An 8,380-nucleotide genomic window follows, 5' to 3' on the forward strand; every position below is an offset into this window, starting at 1 on the left:
TTCCTAATGTCTCCCTTGACAATGCCTCACTTTTGGCCATTTGTTGAGCGTTCGCCCCTGTGAGGAAGGCTTTGGGTTCTGTCCCCTGGCCGAGACATACCAAAGTCTTTAAAAATGGCAGTTTCTACTCCTGCTTAACGCTCAGCAAATTAGGAGTGGGACGACTACAATACTCTATCAGAAGAGTCAATCACTTTGCTGCGCAAAAGAATTAGCTAGCTAAAACTTTAAACATCGATGAAGAAACATGTGCTTTAGGCATATATTTCATGAGTGAAATCCAATATTCTGCTGCACTTTGTTTATTACACATTCTCAAATATTCATTTAATAACTTTTATACTGCTTTGAATTTTTTGATGCGTTTGGGTTTCTTTGCTATTCGAGTTTTTCATATAAATTACACGCTAGCAAATGATGACATTTGAGTAACACCGAGATAAATTCTCTAGGGATGTTTTTGCTAGCGATTAAACCCTTTATCATACATCTTCATTTCCTTTCTAAGGAGTATGTGATAAATGCGAAAATATCTGAGAAGCAATTAACCTATCAGCGCAGTTGGCTGACCAATGTCCCAATATTACACGTAAACAAGAGAGACAAATGTAGATGTTATATATGTAGTAAGTGTTAAATCACACGACCGCGCCTACGTGATAAGTGGTCCCCACAATACACGATCGTCTGTTATCAGCATGTCCTGGTATTGATCAGTAAATCGCATCGACAAATTCTATACACTAGGTTGAAAGATTGAAGATAACTATTTTTTATTCGCAATAGGACATCAAATAATTCACACTGGAGGGTAATGGAATTACATTCATTAACAAATGATGAGTATTTCATATAGGACAGCCGCCCATTACGCAATGAATCTAAGAATGAACCAAATAGGTAGCCTGTTTATACGACAATTGAACGTGTTTTCCGATAATAACAAGGACATTCATGTACATACTAGTAAATGTTAGCTACATTTTCACACAATTGTTCATATCGAACGTTTGGTTTGAACAATATTTTGTTTCTAATTGTAACCAAATGTTTCATTTTTTTTAAAGACTATCTCAATTCGATATAGATAAAAGGTGTCGAACTTTCTAATTTGTATGTTCATGTGAGAGGTATATTAGGAATGGCTTTATGATTTTTGTTTGGGTTTAACGTCTCATTGCCTCTCAAACTTTGGCGAACGTTCAATACCGAGGCCAAATATGAGACTCGTTTCTTTTCTCAGTCCTCGACCTGCAGACTTTGTTTATTTGCACAATACATATGTCACGCATATGTTTGAATTCAGCGCATTGAGTCATAAAATAATTGTAACTGGTAGATTAGATGCATGGCAATAATGTAGGTCTTTCTTACGAAAAATGTAACATTTGTGATATAAGTATGATCTTTTGCTGTTTTTCATCATCTGTATTGTTTATCTGGAACCAAAAAGCAATATAAAACATTCACAACAATAAATACATTTTACTCCAAACAAAAAGATTAAAACGAGTTCAACATAGTATAAATATATGAAAAGCAAACGAATTGGTTGTAAATATCATATCTTAATTGTAAAGATAAATTCAGTATAAATATATATATATCCACTGCACAGAAACTGTATCAAACAAACTTTAAATAGACAGTACATAATCGAATCTCACAAGTTTGTTTGCAATTAGCGCATTCAACTATGAAAAAGTTTTGACTACAAATGACTGATCACATACATAACACTAGGGTTGGTCTTCCTTAAATGTGACCATGTTTATGGTGATACGGTATATTGTACAACTAATTATTCGCGATTGATGCATTTCGGCATCTATTTTTAAAAATCAGCGTTTCTGTTTGTAGTTTTGTGAATGATGATTATTACAGTGTTATTGGCCCTAAATGACTAAAATTGTCGTTAGGCCGTAAGCAATACAAAATACATATATTAAGATCAACTTAATGGGACCGCCCGACCGTATGGAACTGACAACGGGTTAATCAGTTGTTGCGATTACCCAAAATGAGAGAAAGCTGTCATCATACCTGCATCACACATTGTTCCATTTTACGTAAGAAAGANCAGGTCTATCTTCTTTCCCAATCCCACTTAATCCGACATGGCCTGGTCTTTACAATTACATACTGTATATTGTACAACTAATTCTTCGCTATTGATGCATTTTACCATTTTTTTAAATCAGCCTTTCTGTTTCTAGTTTTGTGAATGGTAATTATTACAGTGCTTTTGGCCCTAAATGACTCAAATTGTTGTAAGGCCGTAAACAATACAAAATACATATATTCAGATCAACTAAATGGGACCGCCCGATCGCATGGGACCGATAACGGGTTGATCAGTTGTTGCGATTACCCTAAATGAGAGGAAGTTGTCCTCATATCTACATCAAACATTGTTCCATTTCACGTAAGGAAGACCAACGTTTTTGTTTTGTTTGGTTAGGTTTAATTTTGTTTAACGTCCTGTTATCAGCTAAGGTCATTTGCCTCCATGTGCNTGGCAAACGCTCATCATTAAGGCCAAAACGCAAGTGTTTCCAAGCAAGGCGCTAGTAAATAAAAGGTTGTACGAAGAAGAAAGAAAGGAAAGATCCCAAATATTGCAATGGGTGCAGCAGATATATTTTGGTCGCTTCGGTGTCACCAAATAGAGGACACCCGAAGCGAACCACAATTCTGCAGGGTTTTCCCACATTTGCCGCTTCCTACGATACATGCAGTGGGTAACAGCAGGTGTATTCTTTTCCCAATTTCTTTCACGTGATCAATCTTTTCAAGTCAAACACGGTTTGATTGAATGCGCTAATTTTAAACAAATATCGTGCCGCAAAAGTGTCTGTATTGCTACCACCTGTTGATACGACAATGTGACAACAATTAAAATTTTCATTTATTGAAAAGCATAGACCAGTTGCAATGCATTTTACTTACCAAACCATTTAAAGTAGATTTTTTTTGTTTTTTAAATGTTGCAGATTTCAAGTTACTTTCCAAAGCAGTAAATACCTATAAAATGCTTACCTACTTAAACCAGAGCAACTTTTACTTTTCAAGTTGACGTGTTTTTTTTACATTTTCGTTCGTTTGAAGTCATTTCCTACAAGTTGTACCTGCTTTTTTTTATTAGCCCAGCGTTTGTTTCAGTTTCTGTGCAACACTATGATTATTTACACTGAATTTAACTTAACAATAGGGTATCTTTATATTTACAATCAAATCGTTTGATTTTGAGGATTTATTACATCTTTTATTTTGTTTTAGTTTGAAGTTTGATGTATTTAGTTTTGTTAATGTCACTTGTTTACAGGGTTGTTTGGCCCTATATAACGTTGTGGATTGGTTGAAAAACACAACAAACCCTGAATGTGAAGCAGGTGACAACGCAAGAATATTAAAACGTTTAAAAAGGCATTGTCCGTATGAGTAATTGCTTGTTAGACAATATTTCTTTATTGTGCTGAATTAGGTTATATCTAATATCGGTATTCCGATTAATCTTATCTGCAAACCTGTTAAATTAAATTTAAATTCAGGTTTGATAAAGGGGCTCACACAGGTATCTGAGGAGTCACTGACGAAACAACAGTCGGTTACACATATTTCAATATTGAGTTAAATTAACGCCTATGCGTTTGATCTAGTTTTTTAATACCTAAACAATTTTATATCGGTTTAACATATATTTCTATATCTTTATGTTCGCAAACGTTTAACATATAATAAAATAAAATCGTCCACAAATTTTCCCATTTATTCCGGATTTTTAACAATTGTACGATGTTATATATGAATTTGTTGTTGAAACATCACAGATGCAATACATCGTTCGAGTTAAGTGACCCTGAGCTCAAAGCTTTTGAGGACTTTCCTAATCTTAATGTCAGAACGTTCTTAACGGGATGAGCCTATACTTAGTTTTCATACAGGTTGTTATTCACGGTAAAGAAACTATATTAAATTATTTTACTTACTTCGCAGGCTTGTGTAATATTCCCTTCTTGCTACCACACTATGAACAGGAGAGCAACCGACTGTACATATCTGTTTCCATGTGATCAATAACTGAACCTGCGTTCCTCAACTCCTTTATACCATGCGGCCACATACAGAATGGGAGTGTCGTTGAATGCTACTGGACTAGGTATTTGAGCGAGCAAAGCTGTGGAATGGAAAAAACACGCTCTCTGTGACATGCGATCGGAAAATCGCATACACTATTTCAAATTTGCTTTTTATAGTGATTAAAATAATTAAGAATCAACCGTGAAATATTTAAATGTCGTTTCCCTTGACATTAATAAAATCACTCCTGCAGGTCGGGGATCACAAAAGAAGACATTTGCTTTTATATATTGTAATATGCCACTAATGTCGGAACCCCCTGATGAATCGGGGATTTTCGTTTGTGCCCTCTACTAAGGTACACAAAAGCGACCAAAATAAATACGCTGTAATCATTGAATTATTTGGCAGCGTAATATTTCTAACTACTTTTCCCCCTAGGGCCCTGGCTTTAATGTTGAACGTTCTTCCAGGTGACGGGGTCTGTCCCAAGACCGGACAAACGAAAGTCCACCTATTTTCAGCATAATGTGACCGGGCAGAATGCTGTGCATGGTGCTTTCGGCATGGTATTTCAGTGAGATAACACTATACAATCGGCATCCGATCGGCGCTTTCACAGGAGGCAATTATACCAACATACCCTGTCTCCAACACACATACACACACGCATTAACAACACACATGGAGGCACGTCCTTAAATGACCTAAGCTTCTAATAGGACGTAAAAACCAAAATAAAACCAAAACATTACCTTTCTTTCGTTGATTGGTTTGGTTTGGTTTAGTATTGTTTAACGTCCTATCAACAACTATGGTCATTTAAGGACGGCCTCCCCGGTGTGCAAGATGCTTGCGTGTGTGTTGGGGAGGCTGCGATATGTTCGTGTTTGTCTCCTTGTGATAGCGTGGAACTGATGCTGACTTTATAGTGCTACATTATAGTGTATATGGAAGGCATCGCGAATGAGCAAATTCAGGCGCACAGCTGGTAAAAACTTTCATTTTGCAAGCTGTTGAAACTATAAAGCTTGCGTGACACTTTATCTCGGAAAACGCCTTGAACACGGTCATGCATATGATATTTTTTGTAAAGATGAAGAGTTAGGAAGCGTCGAGTGTAATCAACCAAACGACTTTAAAGCCATTGCAAATGCGTGTAGTCCGTTTCGCTATTTTTTTAAGTTGTTTATGTAAACAAATAGTTGTATAGCATGGAATCGAAGGATATGTTTGAATATAAATCGATTGTGCCGTCGTTCCCATCACCACTGTATATCATCAACAGTGAACGAATGTTTGACACTTCTTAAATTTAACCCGGAGACACTAGAAAAAGATCGTGAGGTGTTGTGGTTAGGATATGTCAATATCTTCCTATCCAAGTTATCTGCATTGATGCGTCGTTAATAATGTAATACAGATCATTATAAAAAAGTAGAAAATCTCCGTTAGACAAAGATGCCCCTGCCGCCATGTGCAATAAGTTAAGTGCGGGATAATATCTATAATACAATACATCTCCAGCACACACGCAGGCATAAACACATAGGAAGATATTAACCAGGTGACATAGGACTAGTAGTTAGCGCATGATAAGGCAGCTCTTGCGAATTCCTCAAATTGTATGGATTAATGTATATGCTAATTGTATTGATTGTAAAAAACAATTGTATATCTATGTACTGTGAAGCGCTTTAAAGTGGCTTAGGTTAGCTAGAAAGGGCGCTATATCAAATGCTGTATATTATTATTATAAAACGTTATAAAGACTTTCATTTCGACACCCTGAAATATGTACCTATTCACGGTATTTTCATGTTCTTCTCTATCTTTTACCAAATGTAGGTTGTAATGTATCAAAGATACCTGCAGATAGGGCGTAAGAATTGTACCTGCTGCTCCATGACGTAAGAGGCGACGACATTTGGGATCTTTTCTTTTCTCTTCTTTTTAACCAACTATCTTCTTCCTAATGTCTTCCTTGACAATGCCTCACTTTTGCCTTTAGTTGAGCATTCGCCCCTGTGAGGAAGGCTTTGGGTTCAGTCCCCTGGCCAAGACATACCAGAATCTGTAAAAACGGTAGTTTCTACACGTGCTTAACGCTCAGCAATTTAGGGAGTGGGACAACTGGTTCGCCCATTGTCAGTATAATGCGACCGGATGGGATGTCCTGCTGGATGTCTTCGGCAGTATGTTTCAGTGAGATAGCACTATAAAGTCGGCATCAGGTCCGAGCTATCACAAGGAGACAAACACGAACATATCGTAGCCTCCCAAAAGACACACACATACACTACACACATGCATCTTGCACACAGGGGAGGCCGTCCTTAAATGACCATAGCTATTGATAGGACGTTAAACAAAATCAAACCAAACTCCTGCATACACACACGCAAACACGCATACACTACACACATCGAGGCACGTCCTAAAATTACCTTAGCTGTTAATAGGCCGTTAAACAAAATCAAACCAAACCAACATTGTCAAACTATTTATTTTATACAGAAATGTGTAATCAATATAGAATAATTAGTAAATGATTGTTATCTTCCTCATTCATTATACATTATCTGATGGTGGTGGGATCATACGAGTACACTTCAATAGTATCACGAAACACCATAAAAAAGCAACAGCTACATTGACGTATCACTTCTACATTTTCTAGTATACAATTACGAGAAATCCTAGCTATACAATTGATCATAGTAATTGGATATATAGAAAGAAATTCTATGAATAGCAACATGCAGTCACCTTTGAAACATAAACTCATCCAAGGTATTCCCATCCCTAATATATCAGGGATCACCCCGGGTTCCAATTGCAAAGGTAGAATTCTCCCATAGATTTCACGAGAGGGGAATATTTCGAATATAGAAGAGATATGTTTGAAACTTTAAAATATTAAAGGTTACAAAACATTAACAAAAACACAAAACACTTGACTAAATTCTTATTTTCTAAAGATAACTCTAGATTTTGAATTGCGCCATTCTTTCAAGGCCACTTTTATGTCAAACTGTGTCAACTCAGTCCCACCAATCATGACACGCATCAGATGGTCACAGTGAAAGCCTTTTCCTTAGGGGGGTTGTGACCGAATTATTGGCTGAGAATGCCCGCTCACAGTCACTGGTGTGGACAGGGTGGACAAGGGCAAATGGGGTCAGCATCAGGAAGTTTGGGAAGTCTTCTCCATGGTACTCTTTTATCAGCCTCAACAAGTCAGATAATGAATGCCTAGGTTATCCTTGTGTCTTCACCATTTGCCTTAGCTGCAGACACAATACAATTATTGCATAAAATGTCACTGCTTATATTAATGAAGTTTACCATAACTTGAAGTACAATACATGTACTTACAATTTAAGAGTTACTACTGATTCACTTGCTCTTACCTTTGTCCTTTCATCTTGTGCCTTCTCTGCATCAATGATGGCAGCGGATGAGGTCACCTGGTCAATATTGTCCTTTTTGTAGGAGTGTTGCCTTTCCTTGCCAAAGAGATCAAGGAGGACTGCACGGGACTTGTTTCCCCATAAAGCCAGGTCTTCCTCTGATAGGAGTGTAACTGGCTGCATTCATAGGACACAGAAGCTAGTCATGATCTGCTTATCTGGAAATCGGTGAAAAAATAAACTAAAGAAGTTAAACAGATTTAACGCATATTTATGTATTTCAATTTCTAACTTAAATTAAGATTTTATTATTTAAATCATTAAGTATATCTTTCCAGTTTTCAACACTGTATTATTCAATTTTAACTCACTTTCGAGTGATGTTGTCCACCAAAGCCTGGATAAAACGTTGTCGTGTTTCAGGATACGAGTACTTTAAATGTACATGTTGGTGGTGACCTTTCAAAAGTCCATCAACCAGGTCCACCTCCGCCTGTTTAATAAACGTTGGTTTGTCTTTATCAACAGTACTGTCCCTCATCGCTATAAAATCAGCCAAACACACATCCACAGAAGACTCTAACATATAATAAATTAAAAAATATTAATCAGTTCAACAAGCTGAAAGACAAAATATGATAAGCAGCTGCACAGCAAGTTTTATTATGATGAACCATCTATGACCTTGGATAACTTTTGATCACAGATGACAGATGTGTTAAACTGTTTGATTATCATATGAATTTCTTTTATTAAAACCTTTTGTTTTATTCATTGCAATTATGTAGCATTACTGTTCATGCATCAGTTGTAAGCAATTTTGCAATTTCAATGTATCATATGTTCATGATGTTCTTAAATCTAACCAATAGGCTGATATTACAAAG

General features: G+C 36.6%; 1 protein-coding gene across 1 annotated transcript in view; it reads right to left on the reverse strand.

Annotated features, from left to right (window-relative positions):
- The window catches only part of LOC110462481 (somatostatin receptor type 2-like), a 35,898-nt gene extending 31,836 nt beyond the window's left edge, over nt 1–4,062 (reverse strand). Inside the window, exon 1 of the mRNA XM_021516445.1 lies at nt 3,990–4,062. The gene's annotated coding sequence lies outside the window, so the exon portion shown is untranslated. The remainder of the gene's footprint in view (nt 1–3,989) is intronic.
- Nucleotides 4,063–8,380: the final 4,318 nt, after the last annotated feature.

Source organism: Mizuhopecten yessoensis, unplaced genomic scaffold (assembly GCF_002113885.1).
Source record: "Mizuhopecten yessoensis strain PY_sf001 unplaced genomic scaffold, ASM211388v2 scaffold10797, whole genome shotgun sequence".
Classification (NCBI taxonomy): Eukaryota; Metazoa; Mollusca; class Bivalvia; order Pectinida; family Pectinidae; genus Mizuhopecten; species Mizuhopecten yessoensis.